General features: G+C 41.2%; 1 protein-coding gene and 1 non-coding gene across 2 annotated transcripts in view; one reads left to right on the top strand and one right to left on the bottom strand.

The window, feature by feature from the left end:
• The window catches only part of plch1 (phospholipase C, eta 1), a 145,775-nt gene extending 134,597 nt beyond the window's left edge, over positions 1-11,178 (bottom strand). The window contains exon 1 of the mRNA XM_059651088.1: positions 11,035-11,178. The gene's annotated coding sequence lies outside the window, so the exon portion shown is untranslated. The remainder of the gene's footprint in view (positions 1-11,034) is intronic.
• Positions 9,666-9,772, top strand: LOC125458050 (U6 spliceosomal RNA). Its single transcript, XR_007248731.1, has one exon. It is a non-coding gene; the product is annotated as a U6 spliceosomal RNA (small nuclear RNA).
• Positions 11,179-23,750: the final 12,572 nt, after the last annotated feature.

Raw genomic sequence — 23,750 nt, 5'->3', positions numbered from 1 at the left:
TACTGGAACATATAATTCACCTCCTGACTGCCCGAAACCTACACATTGTCTAAAGGGCACAAGTCAGGAGTGTGATGGAATACTCCCCACTTGCCGGATGAATACAGATCCAAGAACACTCAAGAAGGTTGACACCATCCAAGACAAAGCAACCCACTTGATTAGCAGCACATCCCCAAACATTCACTCTCTCTCCCACAAATGGTCAGAAGCAACATTGTGCATGATCAGTAGGATGAACTGCAGAAATTCACAGAGGCTCCTCAGACAGCACCTTCCAAACTCAAAAACTTGTAACCAGAAGGACAAGGGCAGCATACATGTGGAAATACCGCCGACTCCAAGTTTCCCTCCAAGTCACTCATCATCCCAACTTGGAAATATATCACCAATCCTTAAATATTGTTATGTCAAAATCCTGAAATTCTCTCCCTCCCTTCTTGCATTGTGGGTCTACTTACGCCAAATGAATTTCAGCAGTTTAAGAATGCAGCTCACTATCACCTTCTCAAGAATAAATGGGGTTGGGCAAGAAATGCTGGACCATTCAACAATGCCCACATCCCATAAGAGAACAGAAAAAGCTAATGTTTCAAATCCATTGACCCTTCATTGGAACTAAAGGACAGGAGCTGAAGAACAGTTGTCAGACTTGAAATGTTAACCAAGTTTCTTTCTTCACAGCTGCTGCCAGACCTTATGAATTTCTCTGGCACTTTGTTTTGTTTTTCTTTTGCTTTCATGACCAACTGGTTATCCATTTATTTTTGTTGTTGCTGTTGGTGTCTGATAAATATTAGAATGGTAAGTACACAACGAGGACAGCCTCTTCACATTTCTATATGGATGGTTAACAAAATTATGTATGTATTTAACCAATTATTCAAATTGAAAGGCAACCACAATTACAGCAAATTTTAGAAACTATAAGAGACACAAACTCCAGTTGCATGAAATATAAGAAATGACATATTTTTTGAAGGCCATTTATTTTGACTTTCAAGAGTAGGCTTTTCAGGCCTTCAAGCCTGTTGTGCCATTTAGTGGCTGATTTCATTGTAGCCTGAACTTTCCTGACTATCCCTATACCCTTGACTCCCCTATCAATCAAGAATCTATCTAACTAAGCCTTAAGAATTTTCAGTGGTGCTGCCTCTGTTCCTCTCTTAAGACAGAGAATTCTGTAGCTTAACCATCATCTCAGAAGAAAAACCTCCTAATCTCAGTCCTAAATAGGAGATGCCCTATTTTTATACTGTCTCCCCTAGTTCTAACCACTTCCATAAGGGAGACATTCTTTTAGAATCCAAACTATCGAGTCCTTTCAGGATATTATAGATTTCAACAGGATCACATCACACCAGTTTAAACTCCAATGGATAAAAGGCCGACCTGTCCTACTTTTCCACATTACTTCTTCATCCTAGGATTGAATCAAGTGAATTTTCTGTGAGAGAGATAATAGGAACTGCAGATGTTGGAGAATCCAAGATAATAAAGTGTGAAGCTGAATGAACACAGCAGGCCAAGCAGCATCTCAGGAGCACAAAAGCTGACATTTCGGGCCTAGACCCGATTGTTTCTAGTTCAAATAAATAGAGGCCAAACTGTGCATGGTATTCCAGATGCAGCCTCACCAACACTGTACACCCAAAGTAAAATAACCTTACTTTTATATTTCATTCCTTTGCAATGGATTAAACATTCCATTTGCCTTCCTGATCACAAACAGTACTTGTACATGATTTTCATTTATTCATTCATGGGACATGGGTGTTGCTGGCTGGTCAGCATTTATTGCCCATCTGTACTTGCACTTGAGAAGGCAATGGTGAGCTATCTTCTTGAATGACTGTATTCCACCAACAGCATCTGAATACTCATGTCCCACAAGTGAATAAAAAGACAAATCACATAGTAGGACACCCTCTGCACCACAGACTTCTGCAATCTTACCCCATTTAAAAAATATGCCGTCCTTCCATACTTCCTGCCAAAGTTTTACTCACTCACATAGCCTATCTAAATTCCTTTTTAGACTCTGTGTGTGCTCTTCACAACTTACTCTCTTACCTATGTGTCACCAACAAATTTAATGATCATTCAGTTCCTTTATCCAAGTCATTTTATTGATCAGTTGAGGCCTATGGAAATCCACTGCATGGCAGCAGCATAAAACGGCCTCAAATTTTTGAGATACCTTGCACTTTGGTGGACTGGGCACTTTTCAGAATCTAAAGTGATGGGCTTGGTCCCAGTGCTGAGTTTGCAGCAACCACTAACAAGCCAAAAATATATTCTGTCTATTACACAAATGAATAATATGTATATAAATATCAATACTGGTGTGATGCTAGGCATATGGGCTATACATCTCAAAGTCAGGCTAATTGTATTAAAAACCACTTCCCTCTGGCTGTTCGCACCAGGCAAAGTTCTGACTACATCCAACAGGCCTGTTTTTGTTAAATTCACAGTAAAGTATTTGACAATGCTTGTGATTCCACAATTGGACATTTGCTAATCCCGACAACGCAAAGAATCGTGCTGACAACAATTTTGGTTTGCCAGTTGAGATTACATGTTGCATATTTACACATACTGGATACTATATATACTGAAACACAGAGCCCTGTTCTTTACAGACAGAAGGAACATGTACACGCCTGTTTCAACTCAGCAAAACAGACAACGGCCATTCTTTGAATAATTTCTCAGGCAATATCTTGACCAATCAAAGTCAACCTGTCTGGTTTAAAAATTTAAAAAAGTTTGGCATTAACTGTCGGTCATCACCTAATTGCTGAATTCATCAAGGCAATACTTCAACTAGTGTGCATTTGCCAACCAATCAGAAATCTCTCTCGACATTGGTGATTTTTGTGTAATGTCCTGTATAGTGCAAGACAAAAGGCTTCAGCAAAATGTTGCTTTCTTCCAGTAATACTCAAGTTCAGTACTGCCAAAAAAACTCTTACCGTTGAGAAATTCTTTGCGTAACTGAGACCTTCTGCCTTTCATAAGGTTAAATAAGATATTAGTTTCCTGACTCACACAAACTTGAGAGTGGTTGTTTTTTGCCTTGTAAATGGAACTAAAGACTTGGCATGATACAGTGACACCTCTGTATCTCTCACTTCATGAGGTATAAAAGCTATTGAAGTCCCATTGTCAGTGAAATCACTGTATTACGAAAAATGTCCTATGGTATAAATTATAGCTCTCAGCAAACTAGTTTCAGTTCTGGCAGGAAATGGATTAACTAATATTCAAATTAGTCAATTTCAACCTTGGGAAAGTAGGAAAATTGAAGTGCATCATCCAAACACTTCACGAGAACACAAGTCCTCTGGACTTGTGACAAAGCCAGCACAACTGTGAAACTGCTTTAGTGTTTCATGCCACAGTTTTCATTGATTGAAATGAAAAAGATGTCACTATTGTTTAATACTGTAACCAAGGCATTTTTGGTGCAGACCATTGCAAACTTGCTGTAATTTAAATCTTCTCTGTATATTCTGCAAACAATTGAGGGGCAAAACAAGTTCGGCTCAGCTGTGTAAAAACTCCTGTGTAAATTAAGCTAGAGCCAATGATGTAGCTGGCACAATGTAGCAGTATTTTTGTGAGCCAGGAGGAGCATTTCTTTCTCTTATTCATTTATGGAATGTGGGCTTCACAGGCTAGGCCAGCATTTATTGCTCATCCCTAATTGCCATTAAGAATCAAGCACATTGCTAGGAGTCTGGAGTCACATGTAGTCCAGACTAGGTAAGGATGACAGATTCCCTCCCTAAAGGGCATTAGTGAATCAGATAGGTTTTCCCTGACATTTGATTTATGGTCATTCTTGGACTCTGAATTCCATATTTTTTAATATACTGACTTCAAATTCCACCATTTGCCATAGTGGGGCTTCAACCCGGGTCCCCAGAACATTACCTGGGTCTCTGAGCTAATAGTCCAATGATAATTTCACTAGGCCATGACCTCCCCCTGTACCTATGATTCTTCCAAGCATTTATCATCATTGTTGAAACTGCATCTGGCAATGCCTTTAACAACTCTTGGTTGAACTCTTAAGTAAAAATGGCAGAAGTGTTTGTCATTCACTGACAATATAAAATGCCATTACATAATCAATGAAGGGTCTTAATCTGTATTTATGTGCCAACTTCCACCTGTTTCAGGTCATTTTGAAGCGACCTGCACCAATCACAAACATTTCTTGGACATCCAATGAATAGCTTATGTTGTCCTCTCATTTTCAACAGTGATACAAACAAGGTGACAAGCAGTTGAAAATAAACTCAGAATTTTATTAGTAACGTTTAATCATGTTATTGACCAAAGCAAAATCCTCCAACAGCAACGTGGCTTTATCAGCACAATGCATGTGTCTCTGTGCTGTTTTAAGGCGATATTCTGTTGACAAGCAATGCTGTGGAGCCGCACACATTTCCGCATTCTAATTTGCAAGGCATATGAGGAGTTTTCGTTATGCTTTTCAGTTAGTGAGACTTCCCACTAGAAATACCGAGTCAGAAAGTTAGTTAATCTTCACATTAACAATTCCAACCTGTTTGATGTTACTAAGATTCCATGATTTATTAACATTTTTGTGTATCATCTGCTATTACCTTGCACAGCTGCAAAATAATGCATGCAACTAAAGTCACTATTTGACCATTTCAGGGCGAAAAATCACGACACCCAAGCTCTGTCCTCCTGTGCTACATCCATCTGATAAAGTTGTTGTGAACCAGACTGCTTGGCAAAAGATGGACAGAAATAATACTATTTTTTACTAATTTTTAAGCAGTTCAGAAGCACATGAAATTGTAACATATGGCAATAAAATAACCAAAAGCCAATGTTTTGTGCAATTGAATTACCTCAGCTAGCAGTTGAATGCCTGTAAAAAAAGTCTAACTGCCATTTGAGCTGTCTACATTTAGAAACAGAAGGTACTTGCAAGGGGAAACAGTTGTGGAGTCTTCCAACAGTTAATCAAGGGAGAAACAAGAAAGCATGAATGATCCTAAAAACATGATGAGGAACAAGAGAGAAATGGTCTTTAAAAAAATAAGCCTTGGAAACGCCATAAAATCAGCAGAAACCCTGGACTTTTTGCAGCTCTTACTGAAGCTATGACAAAAAGAGAAAATCTTTGAAGAAATTCGCCTTCTAGCTGATTTTTTTTCAACACATTAAAACATGCAAGCTGACTGACCATTTCATCCGAAAACACAGTGTTGTGCTTGGAAAGTCTTATGATCATTTAGTGAGATCAGCAAGCATTCTTCTATGGGTACAAATTCCTATGCTACAGCACAGTATCCCAATCAGGTATAAAATGTGAGTAGTGGTGAATGAGAAGGGTTGGGGAGGGGGTGGGTTGAGGATGTTGCAGGGAACACCTAAGAGTGTAAATATAAAGGAATAAAATGGACAGAAAAGTGCCAATTTGAATTCAGACGCTGAAGTAGAAGAATGGCTGGATGAACTTAAAGGAATGAGGATCATCCCAGCCATTAAGATCATGCTGATAACTTTACTCTGTCAACCCTCTCCTCATTTCATGTTGGTGCTCTTTGCCCTCTTAGCTCAAGTTGATACACAGAAACCTGTTGGTATAATGTAAAAGGGATGGTGTCAGAATCAGATAACAAGGTGTAGAGCTGGATGAACACAACAGGCCAAGCAGCATCAGAGGAGCAGGAAAGTTAACGTTTTGGGTATAAACCCTTCTAGTGTCTGAATGACCTAGGGATGAAGAAAGAAGTCAAAACGCGTGTTGAGAGTACAGGAAAGTATCAGCACTACCTAAACAACTGGGAAGAATAATGACACAATAAACTGGGGAAGGAGTGGAAGGAGAATGCTTGCATGATTGGAAAATGTAAGTACTGGTCTGAACTGACCAGGGATAGAGAAAAAGAATGACACTGTAAAATGCTGGCGTAATGTAAAAAGGATAGTGACAGAATGAACAAGGGATGAAGAAAGTTCAAATGCAAAATGAGTAGGCAGTATACACAGCAGCATTAAAAGAGAGAAAGTGCCCAGCTTAAATTGAGAAAAACAAATTTGTCATGCAACACAATTCAGCCAAAAATGACTGTTCCAAAAAAACATCCTAATCCCAGCTACTTGTGGCAGCACAACAACTTTGCCCCAAATGGGAATCTCATTCCAATCTATGGCTTTTTTAAAAAAATGAATTTAATTCTTACTTGGCCAAACTATTTTAAACAACACTCTGCAGGGTTTTTTTCTCTCTTACATCTGTGTCCACATGCATCTGCAGGTTTTAGTTTTTTTTTAGAAAGAGTAGATTTTAGGTATAAAATATATATTTGCATGTACTGAGCAATTGTGGCCATGATAGCAAGTAATCATTGATTACTGTGGAAGTCTAATAGTTCACCGAAGTTCTTTCAGAAAAACAGCTGTCTTTAACTTGTTTGGCCTATAAATGACTCGCAGCAGTGTGTTTGGCTCTTAAATGGTCTAAAACGCTATTCAGTTCAAAGGCAGTTAGGGATGGACAACAAATTCTGACCTTGTCAGTAGAGACCACATCACATGAACTAAAAAGATCCATATGTTGTAAATAATCTTTGTATTTATCTTTACGTTTTCCTCGGCAATAAATGAGTCGTTTCCCATCAACTAAAAAAGCGTGGCAGGTGTTTACTCAATGTTGAATCTATGACAGTCCGAGCTCTATATCATTCGTCATATCACCAAACTGGTTAAATATAAAATTTGTTATCACCAGTGGAGGAGTGGAACTAGGAAAGGAAACAGAGTACCATTTTAAGCTAAGCTGTAACAATTACAAGAGAGGATCAAGTCCCAAAGTACTTCCAACTTCCATCAGATCCACTTTTGCCCGGCACAGCAAGTAAAATCTTCCGATCACCCTAGAAAATCACTCCACTTTGCTGGAATATTCATGCATTCACATTCACCAGCAAGGCCGACCTTGGTGAATCCTTCTTTCTTAAATTTTGTAATGTCCTGACAGTCCTGTTTGTTTTGTTTCAAACAGAAAGGCAACTTTATAAAGCATTACACTTAGTTGTTAATGTAAAAACATTTCATCTTGTTCTGCGTAGTTGTGGCTACTAGTTCTCCACACAACAGTAATTTCTCTCTCTACATCTAAAGCGGGAGAATGGGGTTGAGAAATTTATCAGCCATGGTTGAATGGTGGATCAGACATGATGGACTGAATAGCTTAATTTCTGCTTTTATGTCTGATGGTCTTATAACTGGGCACAGATCTGTGTAATCTATTGTTTATGATCATGAACATACTGGATGGTGTGGAAGTAAATAATGTATACTTAGAAGGATGACAGGATGGTGGCATGACACATGAAGGTCAATATACACGCATAAGAACATGAGTTAGGAGCAAACGTAGGCCATTTGGCCCATCAAGCCTGCTCTTCCATCTAATAAGTTGGTGCTTGATTTGATTACAACCTCAGCGTTACATTCCCACCTATTCCAGATAAAATTTTACTCCACTTCTTACCAAGACTCTAACTCTGTATTAAAAATGTTAAAATACATTCTGTTTTCACCACCTTTTCAGGAAGAGACTTCCAAAGATTAACAAGCCCCTGTGAGAAAAAAAGATTTCTCTTCTTTGTCATAAATGAGCAAACTGGAGTTCTTGTTCTAGATATTCCCTCAAGAAGAAATATCCTCTCGACATCCACCTTGGCAAGGACTCTTAGGGTCGCACATGATTCAACCAAATCACCTCATACTCTTCTAAACTTCAGTGTATTGGAAGTCTATCCTTTCCAAGCTTTCCTCAGAAGACAACACACCATTCCAGGTATTACAGTAATAAACCTTCTCTGAATTGCTTTCAGTGCATTTAAAAGCCTTTTTAAATAAAGCAGTCTATGGTACACAGTCATTTGGTAATATGGGATAATCCTTATGCTCTTTCTTCATGCTTCGCTCTACCTATTGTTAAAACTTTGCAAGTGTTTCACTCAGAGCCTCTGTCCCTAATACAGAGGGGAACAGTAAACTACAAGATATTGCTGACGTCATAGCTTGGAAATAGTCTCTCTGCTGACACAAAGAAGAGGAGAATTGATTTGATTTGGTTTGATTTATTACTGTCACGTGTAACCAGGTACAGTGAAAAGTGTTACCTTACATGCTTTACAGGCAGATTGTACAAACAATTACGTCAGAGTAACAGAACTGAGTGCAGGATACAATGTTACAGCTGCTGAGAAAGTGCAGAGAGAGAGAGGTCAACATTAACATTTGAGAGATCTGTTGGAAAATTTGGTAACAGCAAGGAAGAAGCTGTTCTTGAATCTGTCTGTACATGTATTCAAACTTATATATCTTCTGTCCAATAGAAGAGGGTGGGAGAGTATAACTGGGGTTGGAGAGGTCTTTGATTTTGTTGGTTGCTTTTCCAATGCAGCAGGAAGTATTGACGAAATCAGTGGATGGGAGGCTGAATTGCATGATGGACTGGGTCGTGTTCACGACTGTCTGTAGTTTCTTACTGTCCTTAAGAATAGTTGCCATACCACGTGGTCATGCAATTAGATGCTTTCTGTGGTGCATCTACAACGATTTGTACAACTATTACGGAAATGCCGAATTTCCTCAGCCTCCTGAGGAAGTATAAGCATTGATGAGTTTTCTTGACCTTAGAGTACTCTGCCCACTGCCCTTCTTTATCTTTGCCCAATTAATGTTGTTTTGTCGTCTATGTTTTTCACTAATCAATCTGTTCATAAATGTTATTACATATCCTCTGGAGTACATGGGACTTAAACCTGGGTCTTCTAGCTCAGTGGTCGGGACACCATCACAACAGCACTAGACCCTAATGTTGTTTTGTCTGGGCTTCTTAGTGCAGACAGTAATCCTCCAGCATAAAAGCAAACTATCCATGGCTGAGTAAAACCTACTAAGAAAAGAGAAAACAGATCATTTATCTGGCTATTTACCACTGTTCATTCGATGAACTTTAGAATGGAGGTCCTTATTCTCACTTGCAGCTTTCTGCAACCCTCCCCCAAAGTTTTCCAAGATAACTACATGTCCCTCCAGGAACACTGCAGCAGAAGGTTTGTACAATTAATTCCCACACACCAAATACAACACATGCCCTTGGGATTTATGACACTGCAGCTCAGATCAAAACCCGGTGCGTAATATTAGCCAACTGGAACCAACAGAACAGAAAAGCAGATTGGTTACAAGGATTATAAGAATGATTTTATTTATGCTGGTCCTAGCAACAAGATGGAAAATGAATTAAAATAATTGTGTAGGTGTACAACATTGCATGGTATGGATTTTAACAATTGGCTTCTAATGGAGTATATGGTAGCAATAACTTGATTTATGATGCATGTTGTTGGAGCACAGAGACAAATATAAGAAATAAATGAAGTTGAACACAAAAAATCTTGTGTAAGAAGACAATAAATCATTAGAACAAGTCTAAGCTCAGTAGTCATGTACATGTTAAGATGCATAACATGAACAAAATTTTTTGAATCTTTGTAATGGAGATCAAAGTAAACTGCTAGATCATGAACGATCCTTTCGTTTACAGTGGGGCAACAGTCAATTCACGTAAAGCGGGTGCGGGATAGCTAACAGAGTTAGCTTTAGCAGCACATACACTAAAATTGGCACAATACGGCGAAGATTAGCATGGCCCCTGCCTTAGGATGACACTCAAATTCGTGAGTGTTCACAAAACAAACAGCCATGCACTCAGACTATCAAAGCCGTGCTAAACCAATTCAAAAGAATACAAGGAAGAGGTTGTGCTAAACTAGTAATATACATGTGCTGATCAAATTTCTTGGGGGCCCAACATTTAAAATTTAAGACCTCTGCAGATATTCAGAAAAAAATCAGCAAGTTTCTCAGTTGCAAACACGAGCAAGGTTTTCGCAACCAAACGCCTTAAAGATGCCTAAGATCAAAATACTAAGCAATAAATCAGTTTCCCATCTTAGTTACGGATTTAATCTAGTTAAATCCAGTAGAAAGTTCAATTTTTCATGAATTAGGGACATAAACAAAGTTCGCTAGGAAAACAGTGGGCAGTAATCCAAAGGAAAATTTTGAAGCCTAGTTATGCGTTAAGCACCACAGTCCTTTCTGGAGCATATCTACCGAGAAAAACCCTCAGCTCTTTGTTTCGAAGACTTCAATCACATGATCCTAACATTGCCCTTTTGAAGCAAAGGCTTATTCTTTTTTGTTGATTGTGTGAAATCCTCTACTGCTTTAGACATCTAGTTACCTTTATATGTATTTTGAGAAGCCACAGCTCTCTAAAACATTCTGTTAACAAAGTGCGAGGCACTTCGACATGAGCATGAGAATTATTACAATGCTACACTATATAAAAATATAAATAATTACAGTGATTAAAATTACAAATTGATTACGACTAAGTAAACAAACTTAATAGATGACTTACGATGCAGACAGTAAATTAGAATTTGAATACTTTCTGCCTTTCCCTCTTACTCTTTAGGTCAAGCAAGTTATACCAAAATTAAAAATAGAAAAGGAAATTTTAGAAACTGCTAAACGACATGATTTACTTATGTAATTGCGTTCTTATTTGTTAAATTCGTTAGCAAATAACCTAGAAAGATGCTTTGGCTTCTATCAATTCAAATGCAAAATATAAAGGTCCGGGCTTCACTCTGTGATGTTGATGATTTCTTTGGATAGCATATTTTGTACAAAGCATTTCTGCAGTTTTAACACATGGAACTGTGCAAGTCCGCCGGTCAAACATTTTAACACTACGGCAAACATAGCTGAATCAAAGTATTTATTCATTCCCCTACTATTATCCCTCCTTGTTTCAATTATCTACATTAGGCTAAATATAAAGAGACAATCGTTGAAATATATCTGGTTTAAAATGAAACAGAAATATGTTATTTTCTTATTGTTTTCCAGGAATTCGCGCAATTCACAAAGAACTACAATAAAACCTACCCTTCTCCTTCAGCAGAAAAGATGCGTATGAAAGTTCTCCTTCATTTCTTGCAGTGAAACATTTAAAGTTGAAATTAAGACAAATACTCTAAACACTGACCCCTTACATGAATAGAAGTTGGCACTGAGCTGCAGAAACTGTAGTATACCGCCACAACCTGCTTTCTCATTCAAACACATATAATTACTATGTGTTTGAGCATGCTAAGAAATGAGGACTGGAATCTCTGGAATGGATGTTACGTTTTTTAAAAACCCATGTTTTCTTGTTCAACTGGTGACATTGCTTTGTGATGTGATTTCTTAAATATTTATTCCAGCTCCCCTTTGAAAAAGAGTTCCTCTTATTTTTGATTTATTTGTGGTATCAAGGACAAACAAAACGGATTAATTCCATCAGTTGTCAACATGTTTGCTGGCTCCTTTCAAACCAATATTTGAAGGCAGGGGGAACGCAGCCAAATCTACATGTGTAGGTCTCCCTACATCAACTACAACAATATGACAGACCACATGGACTAAATATCCATTTTTTTGTTAACCTTTTTTAAATGCAGATGAATATTGCTGTAAAAACAGCAGCAATATGAAAATCTCGGCCTACGTTCCAGAAACTGATTTGTAGTCGCACTTATCAGAATCCAGAAGTTTACTACCTGATTAAGTCTTTATTTGAGTATACCAAATGCAAGTGGACCAATGTTTCCATTTTACTGATCTGAACTGGAGAAGAAGTTATAGAGTGGTTAAAGATGTGGAATCTAAACAGGAAGAGACCCATAAAAGTTAATACCCCAAAGCAGGAACAAAAGATTTAGTAAATATACAAACACTTTAGTGTGCATACACAAGTGACCTGGAATAGTTTGACTTGCAGTCCTACTGAGAAGTACAGAGAGCATGCTTGCATCCTCTCTGATTGCTGAGTTGAGATGGGGAACATCACCAAAGAAATGACAGGCATGAACATCTATACTTTATGATCAGGGCTCAAGTGACAAAAGGCACTGTTCTCCTGGGTCAAATAATTTTGGGAATTCTTGTTTACTGGCAGTTAAAGGTGCAAATCTTTTGCTAGTTCTACTGTCCATTAAGTAGTATCGGTTAGCTTAGTTGGCTAGACAGCTAGTTTGCAATGCAGTGTGACACCAGTGTGGATTCAATTCCTGTAACGGCTGAGGTACCTTGAAGGTGCACCTTCTTGACTTTGACATTGCCTGAGACATGGTGACCTCTAGATTAAACTCACCACTTTAATGAGAGAGTAACCCCATGGTTTTCTGGGACTATGGCAACATTACCTTTATCAAATTAATCTTATATGCAACAGGATACATTCAGGTTTTGTCTTATGGAGCACACAGCTCCGACAGAAATTAGTTTTTTTTGTTCGACAATGGAAGTTTCTTGCTGCATTGTTAAACATTTTGACTGAATGCCATGATTTCAGACTCACCTCTTCAGGTTCTAACTGACCATGGTTGGATAGTTCAAAGTCTTCTACGTTCACTAATCAGCTTTCAACCCACCTCCAATTTCAAATGTTTCCACCAATAGGAGCAAACAAATTGAGCTTTTGTCATGGCTATTAGTACAACAATATGATCTTTTTCTCCATTTACTCCAGAGTTCTTGAAAGTAAAAATCCCGTACCTTCATATTTTACATTTGACTTGCTGGAAGCCAAAGCATCTTCCTAGATTATTTGCTCTAAATTCACACCTTTATAAATTCTGATAATATTTTAAACTATCAAGTGGAGACATGATTCACTTCACTTTGAAATTAGACTGGAGTTTTAAAATATATTTTCTAAAATAAGTAATGGTTTGTTTATTTTGCCTTGACTTTTAATTATTGCCTTTTCTAATGCAGCTCATTACTTGTTATTCATGATGGTCAATCCTGCGTTTTTATTGGTTGCTAAGAAATAAAAATAACCTTTGTGCAAGCACATTGCAAGCATTCTGTCCTGCAATAGAGAATCCAACCTTCACTTACTGCCTCCTTTTTCTATGTGAATTCAAATTCTATTACTTGGGGGACAAACGAGTTTTCTTTAAATCTGAGATAGTAGGAGCTGCGGATGCTGGAGAATCTGAGATAACGAGGTGTAGAGCTGGATGAATACAGCAGGCCAAGCAGCATCAGAGGAGCAGGAAGGCTGCCGTTTCGGGCCTAGACCCTTCTTCAGGGTCCAAAATGTCAGCCTTCCTGTTCCTCTGATGCTGCTTGGCCTTTCTTCAAATCTGCTGTGTTTTTGATTATTTCTAGCCTGTCTTACTCTAGATTTCTTGGCTCATGCATTTTAGTCTGTGTTTATTGATCCCTCTGTCTTTGACAATATCATCACTTACAATAATCTTCCAGCAACATAGCCAGGATAACGAATATTGCTCTGCAAATTTACCTGGAATTTCTTGGCTCAGCACATTATATTGTGCATGCTATGAAGTCCCGCTCTTCGATCTTATCACAATAATAAGTCCAAAGGTTCCTAGATGAATGATTTATTTTAGGTGCTTCAATCTCAAAGATGAACCAAAACTCATGTAGGAAACACTGGAGGCCTACTAAATAGTAATCTAAAAAGCCATAGAATTATACGGTTGAGAAAAGGCTCTTTGGCCAATCAAATCTGTTCCACCAAAATATACTATTACCTACAGCAGTCCCATTTCCCCTCACTTGGTCCATAGCCTTTAATGTCATGACACTCAGCCAGTTTTTTTTCAAGTTTGTGGGATTTTCTGCCCTCAACTACTCTCCCAGCCAGTGCATTCCAGACCCCTGATTTAATGAGGAAGGGTTGTATAATCTTACTCTTGTGTTCCTTCCACTATAGATAAAGGATGAACTAATTGTAGTGTAAATGTGAAGAATTTGGCGAGGTAAATAGAAACTACTTGCTTAGGTGAAAGGCAGGATCCAAGGCAAAAGGGTGTATGTTGAAAAATAAAGTTAGGTAGCAAGGCTGGTTTCAGGTAGCACTTTTTCATACAGAGTGCTGAATTTTAAGTCAAGGCAAGGTTCCCCATTTTGAGACCTGGGGAAGCAGTCACTTTTGCTAGTTGCCCATAGCATTTAGCAGCTGTCAGATTGGCAGGCCTTCTGACAGAACAGGGGACCTAGATGAACAGGATAAGAGAACAGGACAAGCTTGGGGTGTTTCACTAAATAGACATACTAATAATTTGAGTTAACTGAATGAGATCCATTCCCAGCTGTGTTTCCCTCTGTAGTCATCCTTCAAAATCTTGGAGCCCAAAGGGAGGCAATCTGGTTTTGTCTGGCCACCACACAAGACATTGCCTGCTGGGCTGGACAGTATGAGCCTCCCTCAATATAAGTAAAGCCCCAGCAGTACTAGGAGAAGATGAGAACTCAGATTTTAATTTGCTTTGGTGGGAGTGGGCCATGAATAGCTCCCTGGCATTGGTAAAATTGCAGCAGGGATAGACAAGTGGTAGGTACGTAGTCATTGCCCGGCACCCAAGTTTATGCCAATCTGCCTGTGAGAGCACTAGAATTTTAGCCAAGGGGTAGTGAAAATCTGGAACCCTCACTCACTGCACTCAGCAAGGCAGGTGAATGATATTTTATATATGTAATGGACAAAACAAGATGCTTGGGCAATAAGAGTGCTCAGGTGGATGAGGACAGTAACAAATGTACGTCTAGAGGGGAGAGAAGGTGAATGAAAGGCGATGGGTGTGAGATCAAGGGTAATGAGAGAGTTCCAAGATAATAGAAGTGAGAAAAATGGCTACAATAAGAGTGTCATGGATGCGGCAGGAGGCTAGAAGGTGGTGATGCCTGTTTCAAAGGTGATACAGACACTTATTTTAGTCTCAACATGAGTCACTGTGGAAATGTCATCTCTGAAAGGGGAGGCAGATCTTTTGGGTGGATGAGGTTAAAGGTGAGGATGTTTGGAAGATAAAAAGGACACTGTAATAACGTTGAATCAACTGAATGAGAGCCATGCCTTGTTGTATTCCTTTTTATGGACACTCTTCGAAAACAGTAGCATTGACCCCGGTATATAGGTTTCCTCCAGCAAGTTCCGAGCATGGAACGGAGTTGTATGAGAGAAATGTGCTGAAAGACAGCTTCTATTGAGCAAACCATGGAGGAGAGACGGAGGGGTTGGCAAATTGTGTGCTTGGAGCAAATGGAGGAGATCAAATGCAGAATAGCTCATTATAAGAAGTCTGCAAAGAGTTCCAGGTGACTGAGAGAAAAGCAACAACATACTAGGCATGTTATTCCCAAGGTCCTCCTGCTATTCCTGGAAAACAGCACCTCCCACCTATCCCAAATGGCCCACGGTGAGGCCTCAAGTGAACTGTAGGATGACTTTTCATCTTTGGTTTGTTATCCGTATCGGCGGGGAGGGGGGTGGGGGGGGGGGGGGAGCGTGGTGACGGAATACTGAGCAGACAAAGGTGAGAAAGAACAAAAGGGACTGAAGAGAGGTGTCATCCAGTGAAAATAAATAATGGTGTGGGCCAAGTGAAGAAAGGATGTATGCAGCTGCATATTTATCTCAACAGATACAAAGTCAGGCTCTTGACTTGTAGGAAACAAATGCCTGTCTGGACCCTCAATCCCTCAAGATAACAGTCAGGTTGTCAACTACAAACCCATTTATGAAGCAAGATTCATACACTCTTTGTGCATGCAAAGCAAATTCACTGAACAAAGAGAAAGGAAAGACATCTCACCAGAAGACCATAAAAAAAGGAACAGGAACCTTTCAATCCCTCAAGCCTGCTCCACCATTCAATAGGATCATGGTTGATCTGACATCCCTCATGTCTATTCTCCTGAATTTGATTCCACTACTGATCATGAATCTATCTCAGTCTTAAAGATACACAAGGACGCTGCCCCAACAGGTCTTTGTAGCAGAGTTCTAGAGACTCTCAACCCTTTGAAGGAAGGAATCCTTCATCACTTCAATCTTAAATTGGTGCCTTTATTCTGAGACCACGCCCTTTGCTCCTAGGTTCTCCCATGAGAGCAAACATCATCTCAGCATTTACACTGTCAAGTGCCTTTAAAATCTTATGTTTCAATGACATTTCATGCTTCCAGTGAGTAGAGTCACAACCTGTTTAGCCTTTGCACATAAGACAATCTCTCCAAACCAGGGATTATCATAGTGATGCTACTTAATTGTTGTCACAGGTACCAAAATATAGTGAAAAGGCCTTTTTACGTGCTCAACATGCAGATCGTACCATACAAAATGCATTCGGGTAGCGGAACAGTGTTACAGCCACAGAAAAGGTGCTCAGAGAGAGAGAGAGAGAGAGACCATGCGAGCAAGAGAGAAAGAGATCAGAATTAACATTCTCTGAACTGCCTCCAATGAAATTATTACCTTCCTTAAGTAAGGGCACCAAAACTGCTCACAGTACTCTCAACCATGATCAAAAGTGACATTCATTTCTGGTCCCATTGCCAAACATCGACTTAAAAACAGAAAGTTTTGCTCACTAATTCTGATAATTTTCATACATTTGGCGGTGAGGTAATGGCAGAGTGGTATTATTGCTAGACCAATAATACAGAAACTCCGCTAACATTAGTTCTTTGAGGATGTGACTCGAAAAGTTGATGAGGGTCGAGCTGTGGATGTGGTGTATATGGACTTCAGTAAGGCATTTGATAAGGTTCCCCATGGTAGGCTCATTCAGAAGGTCAGGAGGAATGGGATACAGGGGAACTTAGCTGTCTGGATACAGAATTGGCTGGCTAACAGAAGACAGCGAGTGGTAGTAGAAGGAAAATATTCTGCCTGGAAGTCAGTGGTGAGTGGGGTTCCGCAGGGCTCTGTCCTTGGGCCTCTACTGTTTGTAATTTTTATTAATGACTTGGATGAGGGGATTGAAGGATGGGTCAGCAAATTTGCAGACGACACAAAGGTCGGAGGTGTCGTTGACAGTATAGAGGGCTGTTGTAGGCTGCAGCGGGACATTGACAGGATGCAGAGATGGGCCGAGAGGTGGCAGATGGAGTTCAACATGGATAAATGTGAGGTGATGCATTTTGGAAGGTTGAATTTGAAAGCTGAGTACAGGATTAAGGATAGGATTCTTGGCAGTGTGGAGGAACAGAGGGATCTTGGTGTGCAGATACATAGATCCCTTAAAATGGCCACCCAAGTGGACAGGGTTGTTAAGAAAGCATATGGTGTTTTGGCTTTCATTAACAGGGGGATTGAGTTTAAGAGTCGTGAGATCTTGTTGCAGCTGTATAAAACTTTGGTTGGACCACACTTGGAATACTGTGTCCAGTTCTGGTCGCCCTATTATAGGAAAGATGTGGATGCTTTGGAGAGGGTTCAGAGGAGGTTTACCAGGATGCTGCCTGGACTGGAGTGCTTATCTTATGAAGAGAGGTTGACTGAGCTTGGTCTCTTTTCATTGGAGAAAAGGAGGAGGAGAGGGGACCTAATTGAGGTATACAAGATAATGAGAGGCATAGATAGAGTTGATAGCCAGAGACTATTTCCCAGGGCAGAAATGGCTAGCACGAGGGTTCATAGTTTTAAGCTGTTTGGTGGAAAGTATAGAGGGGATGTCAGAGGCGGGTTCTTTACACAGAGAGTTGTGAGAGCATGGAATGCGTTGCCAGCAGCAGTTGTGGAAGCAAGGTCATTGGGGTCATTTAAGAGACTGCTGGACATGCATATGGTCACAGAAATTTGAGGGTGCATACATGAGGATCAATGGTCGGCACAACATTGTGGGCTGAAGGGCCTGTTCTGTGCTGTACTGTTCTATGTTCTATGTTCTATTCTGGGGATCTGGGCTCAAATCGCAAAATGGCAGACAATAGGCCATCAAGAACTCGTTTTTTAAAAAATTGAATGAAGAATCTAATCATTGGCCATGAAACTATTGCTGATTGTTGGAAAATACATCTAGTTCAATAATTTCCTTCAGGGAATGAAATCTATCATCCTCACTAGTCTGGCCAAATGTGAATCCAGATCCACAGCAATATGGTTAATTCTCAACCGCCCTCTGAAATGGCCTAGCAAGCACTCATTTGAGGTTGTAGACTTGCTCGTTGTGTTTAATTGCAGAACTTTTGTTAACCCTGCTAGGGAACATCATCAGCGTGCTTCTGGTGAATTGTTGGTGTTTTGCTCCCCTGGTTATTTATATGTCTCAGTTTGCTGGGGTCATTGGCAGAACTTCCAGTTCTGTTTTTCCGTGGTTTGTTTATCAGGTCCAGTTCAATATGTTCCAGCTGGAATGCCAGGTCTCCAGAAATTCCATGGCATGTCGCGGTTTGGTTTGTGCTATTATGGATGTGTTGTCACAGTCGAATTTGTGTCTTTCTTCGTCTGTGTGTGTTGAAGCCAGTGAGAATTGCTCATGTCACACTACCGTACATCAAAGACAGATCAGAGATACTCAGGCACCTAGGTATCAGGGTAGACTGCAAACCAACAACTGCCCTGCAACAGCAACTGATGAACATAAAGGATCCCATAAGCAAAACCAATATAGCTCATGTAATTTGTAAAATAAAATGCAAGGACAGTGAGAAGTATTACATAGGCCAAAAAGGAAGAAGACTAACGATAGGATACACAAACACCAAGTAGCCAACAGGGACACAATCAATTCTCACAGAGGATAAAAAACAGAAGATGAGAAACAGAGGGGCAGAAACAGAAGGTGAGAAAGAGAAAATGAGAAAAAGAGGATGAAAGAGAGGGACAGAAGCAGAGAGACAGAAACAGAGATAAAAAAGTGTGAAGCTGGATGAACACAGCAGGCCAAGCAGCATCTCAGGAGCACAAAAGCTGACGTTTCGGGCCTAGACCCTTCATCAGAGAGGGGGATGGGGAGAGGGAGCTGGAATAAATAGGGAGAGAGGGGGAGGCGGACCGAAGATGGAGAGAAAAGAAGATAGGTGGAGAGGAGAGTATAGGTGGGGAGGTGGGGAGGGGACAGGTCAGTCCAGGAAAGACGGACAGGTCACGGAGGCGGGATGAAGTTAGTAGGTAGGAAATGGAGGTGCGGCTTGAGGTGGGAGGAAGGGATGGGTGAGAGGAAGAACAGGTTAGGGAGGCAGAGACAGGCTGGGCTTGTTTTGGGATGCAGTGGGGGGAGGGGACGAGCTGGGCTGGTTTTGGGATGCAGTGGGGGGAGGGGAAATTTTGAAGCTTGTGAAGTCCACATTGATACCATTGGGCTGCAGGGTTCCCAAGCGGAATATGAGTTGCTGTTCCTGCAACCTTCGGGTAGCATCATTGTGGCACTTCAGGAGTCCATCATGGGCCTCCTGCAGTGCCACAATGATGCCACCCAAAGTTTGCAGGAACAGCAACTATCCTCATCCCGCCTCCTTGACCTGTCCATCTTCCCTGGACTGACCTATCCCCTCCCTACCTCCCCACCTTTACTCTCCTCTCCACCTACCCTCTTTCCTCTCCAGCTTGGGTCTGCCTCCCCGTCTCTCCCTATTTATCCCAGAACCCTCTCCCCATCCCCCTCTCTGATGAAGGGTCCAGGCCCGAAATGTCAGCCTTTGTGCTCCTGAGATGCTGCTTGGCCTGCTGTGTTCATCCAGCTTCACACTTTATTATCGTAGGTTCTCCAGCATCTGCAGTTCCCATTATCACAGACAGAAACAGTGGAGGAGGAACAGAGGATGGGAAACAGAGGAGCAGAAACAGAGGGACAGAAACAGAGGCGCAGAAACAGAGGATGAGAAACAGAGGATGTGAAACAAGATGAGGATCAGAGGATGAGAAACAGAATGAGAATCAGAAGTACAGAAACAAAGGATGAAAAACAAAGGGGTGGAAACAGAGGATGAAAAATAATGGATGTGAAACAGAGGTTGAGAAACAGACATTGAAAAATGGACAATGAGAAATTGTGCATGTGAAACAGAGGATGATAATCAGAGGTGCAAAAAGAGAGGATAAGAAACAGAGGTTGAGAAACTATGGGGCAAAATCAGAGGGCAGAAACAGAGGATGATAAATGTAGGATGAGAAACAGAGGGGCAAAAACAGTGGGGCAGAGAAATGTGGGCAGAAACAGAGGATGAGAAACACACTATGATATTAAGAAGATGAGAAAGAAAGTAGAAGAAACAGAGGGGCAAGGACAGAGGATGAGAAATAAATGATGAGAAACATAGTATGATATAGAGAGGATGACAAACAAAGTAGAAAAAACAGAGGGGCAAAACAGAGAATGAGAAGCAGTGATTGAGAATCAGAGCAGCAGAAACAGGGAATATGAACAAGTGTATGAGAAACAGAGGATGACAATCAGAGATACAGGGAAGGAGGGGCAGAACAAGAGAATGAGAAACAGATGATGATAAACAGAGGATGAGAAATAGAGGATGAGAAATAGAGTGTGAGAAAAAGAGAGTCAGAAACTGAGGGGCAGAACAAGAGGATGAGAAACAGTGGGGCAGAAACAGAGAATGAAAAACAGAGGATGAAAAGCAGATGATGGGAATCACACTATGATAAAAAGAAAGTAGAAGAAACTGAGGGGCAAAGACAGAGGATGAGAAACAGAGAATGAGAAGCAGAGATTTAGAAACAGAGGATGCAAAACAGAGGATGAAAAACGAATGATAAGAAACACAGGTTGACAAACAGAGGATGAGGAACAGAGCACGAAAAAACAGAGGAGCAGGAACAAAGGGCAGGCAACAGAATGGGAGAATCGCTGGATGAGAAACAGAGGATCCGAGACAGAGAATGAGAATCACAAAAGCAGAAAAAGCGGGGCAGAAACAGAAACTGAGAAAAGAGGATGATAGAGGATGAGAAATACAGCATGAAAAACAAAATGCAAGAAAACGAGTGTCAGAAACAGAGAGGCAGAAAAAAAGGATGAGAAAGAGAAAAGCAGAAACAGAGGATGAGGAACAGCATGAGAAACAAAGGATAAAAACAGATTAGCTGAAAGAGAGGTCAGGCAACAGAGAATGAGACTCACTGGATGAGAAACAGAGGATGAGAGACAGAGATGCAGCAATAGAGGGCCAGAAACAGACAATGAGAAAAAGAGGATTTTAAAGAGAGGATGAAAAATAGAAGGTGACAAAAATCAATGTCAGAAGAGAAGCAGCATAAACAGGGGATGTGAAACAGAGAGGCAGAAAGAGAGGTTGTGAAAAAGAGAGGCAGAAAGAGGGGATGTGAAACAGAGGCAGAAACAGAGGATGTGAAACAGAGAGGCAGAAAAAGGGGATGTGAAACAGAGAGGCAGAAATCGGGGACGCGAAACAGAGAGGCAGAAACAGGGGACATGAAACAGAGAGGCAGAAACAGAGGGTGTGAAACAGAGAGGCAGAAACACAGGATGTGAAACAGAGAGGCAGAAATAGGGGACGTGAAACAGAGAGGCAGAAACAGGGGACATGAAACAGAGAGGCAGAAACAGAGGGTGTGAAACAGAGAGGCAGAAACAGAGGATGTGAAACACAGCGGCAGAAACAGGGGACATGAAACAGAGAGGCAGAAACAGAGGATGAGAAACAGAGAGGCAGAATCAGGGGAAGTGAAACACAGAGGCAGAAATAGGGGATGTGAAACCGAGGCTGAAACAGAGGATGTGAAACAGAGAGGAAGAAACAGGGGATGTGAAACATAGAGGCAGAAATAGGGATGTGTGAAACAGAGAAGCAGAACAGAGGATGAGAAACAGAGAGGCTGAAACAGGGGATGTGAAACAGGGAGGAAGAAATAGGGGATAAGAAACAGAGAAGCAGAAATAGGGGATGTGAAACAGAGAGGCAGAAACAGAGGATGTGAAACAGAGAGGCAGAAAGAGGGAATGGGAAACAGAGAGGAAGAAACAGAGGATGTGAAACAGAAAATCAGAAATAGGGGATGTGAAACAGAGAGGCAGAAAGAGGGGATGTGAAACAGAGAGGGAGAAACAGGGGATGTGAAACAGAGAGGCAGAACAAGAGGATGTGAAAGAGAGAGTCAGAAACAGGGGATTTGAAACAGAGAGGCGGAACAGGGGATGTGAAACAGAGAGGCAGAAACAGTGGATGTGAAACAGAGAGGCAGAGATAGGGGGTGTGAAGCAGTGAAACAGAAACAGGGGAAGTGAAACAGAGAGGCAGAACAGGCGATGTGAAACAGAGAGACAGGAACAGGGGATGGGAAACAGAGAGGCAGAACAAGAGGATGTGAAAGAGAGAGTCAGAAACAGGGGATTTGAAACAGAGAGGCGGAACAGGGGATGTGAAACAGAGAGGCAGAAACAGAGGATGCGAAACAGAGAGGTAGAAACAGGGGATGTGAAACAGAGAGGCAGAAAGAGGGGATGTGAAACAGAGAGGCAGAAATAGGGGATGTGAAACAGAGAGGCAGAAACAGATGATGTCATTCAGAGAGGCAGAAATAGGGGACGTGAAACAAAGAGGCAGAAACAGAGGATGTGAAACAGAGAGGCAGAAACAGGGGAAGTGAAACACAGAGGCAGAAACAGGGGATGTGAAACAGAGAGGCAGAAACAGGGGATGTGAAAAAGAGCAGCAGAAATAGGGGACGTGAAACAGAGTGGCAGAAATAGGGGATGTGAAACAGAGGCAAAAACAGAGGATGTTAAGCAGAGAGACAGAAACAGGGGACGTGAAACAGAGAGGCAGAAACAGGAGATGTGAAACAGAGAGGCAGAAATAGGGGTTGTGAAACAGAGAGGCAGAAACAGGGGATGTGAAGCAGAGAGGCAGAAATAGGGAACGTGAAACAGAGAGGCAGAAACATAGGATGTGAAACAGAGAGGCAGAAACAGGGGACGTGAAACAGAGAGACAGAAACAGGGGATGTGAAACAAAGAGGCAGAAACAGGGGACGTGAAACAGAGAGACAGAAACAGGGGATGTGAAAGAGAGAGGCAGAAACAGGGGATGTGAAAAAGAGCAGCAGAAATAGGGGACGTGAAACAGAGTGGCAGAAATAGGGGATGTGAAACAGAGGCAAAAACAGAGGATGTTAAGCAGAGAGACAGAAACAGGGGACGTGAAACAGAGAGGCAGAAACAGGAGATGTGAAACAGAGAGGCAGAAATAGGGGTTGTGAAACAGAGAGGCAGAAACAGGGGATGTGAAACAGAGAGGCAGAAATAGGGAACGTGAAACAGAGAGGCAGAAACATAGGATGTGAAACAGAGAGGCAGAAACAGGGGACGTGAAACAGAGAGACAGAAACAGGGGATGTGAAACAAAGAGGCAGAAACAGGGGATGTGAAACAGAGAGGCAGAAATAGGGGTTGTGAAACAGAGAGGCAGAAACAGGGGATGTGAAACAGAGAGGCAGAAATAGAGGACGTGAAATAGAGAGGTAGAAACAGAGGATGTGAAACAGAGAGACGGAAACAGAAGATTTGAAACAGAGAGGCAAAAATAGGGGATGTGAAACAGAGAGGGAGAAACAGGGGATGTGAAACACAGAGGCCGAAACAGGGGTTGAGAAACAGAGAGGCAGAAAGTGGGGATGTGAAACACAGAGGCTGAAATAGAGGATGTGAAAGAGAGACAGAAACAGAAGATTTGGAACAGAGCGGCAGAAATAGGGGATGTGAAACAGAGAGGGAGAAACAGGGGATTTGAAACAGAGAGCGAGAAACAGGGGATATGAAACAGAGAGGCAGAAACAGGTGCTGGGAAACAGAGAGGCAGAAACAGGGCACGTGAAACAGCGA

Source organism: Stegostoma tigrinum, chromosome 14 (assembly GCF_030684315.1).
Source record: "Stegostoma tigrinum isolate sSteTig4 chromosome 14, sSteTig4.hap1, whole genome shotgun sequence".
Lineage (NCBI taxonomy): Eukaryota > Metazoa > Chordata > Chondrichthyes > Orectolobiformes > Stegostomatidae > Stegostoma > Stegostoma tigrinum.
This window is presented reverse-complemented; position numbering and strand designations above follow the sequence as displayed.